Below are 653 nucleotides of genomic sequence, written 5' to 3' on the forward strand. Positions count from 1 at the left end.
ACAGAACAGCGCTTATGGCTGTTGTACATAGGGCCGTATGAGTCGTAAGCAACTCGACGGCACATAACAATAACAACAAGAACTCTGTAAAATGGAGTTTTACAAGTTTTACAAAACCTGTCTGCAGGTTTCCAATGCTGTAAATCTTTACAGAAAGAAACTGCACTTTTCTCCTGTAGCATAGCTAATAAGATCCAACAACTGTCCTATTGGTTAACAGCCAGATGTTTTAACAACTGTGTTACTAGATTTCATTCAAATAAATACAAGGTTTGCTAAATAATTTATAGTGGGTTACCACAGCCTAGTAGGGATTACAGCCACCAACATGACCTATATTACCTAAGTATTTTTATGAGAGAAAAAAAAAATGAACAACACATGTATTTTTCTGGGGAAAGATGTCATGTTTGGAAAAATAGAGAATCAGCAAAATGCAGGAAGATCCTCAACTAGATAGATTAACACAGAGACTACAATAATTGGCAGATTGGGAGGATGGTGCTAGATAGGATAAACTATTGATCAGTTGTCTGTATGGCTGCAATGAATCTTAGTAGACTGAAAGGAACCTAACAACATCACATTTCCATAATATTTGGCTTCACTTCATCATAGGCAAGTAATAAATATTTATTAATTTTAGCATTACA

The 653-nt window shown here is 35.2% G+C and overlaps 1 protein-coding gene across 1 annotated transcript in view; it reads right to left on the minus strand.

The window, feature by feature from the left end:
- The window catches only part of YIPF7 (Yip1 domain family, member 7), a 73,813-nt gene that overhangs the window by 13,645 nt on the left and 59,515 nt on the right, over positions 1-653 (minus strand). The window lies entirely within an intron of this gene.

The sequence above is a fragment of the Elephantulus edwardii genome, unplaced genomic scaffold, assembly GCF_000299155.1.
Source record: "Elephantulus edwardii isolate Elephantulus edwardi_28Jun2011 unplaced genomic scaffold, EleEdw1.0 scaffold00299, whole genome shotgun sequence".
NCBI classification, from domain to species: domain Eukaryota; kingdom Metazoa; phylum Chordata; class Mammalia; order Macroscelidea; family Macroscelididae; genus Elephantulus; species Elephantulus edwardii.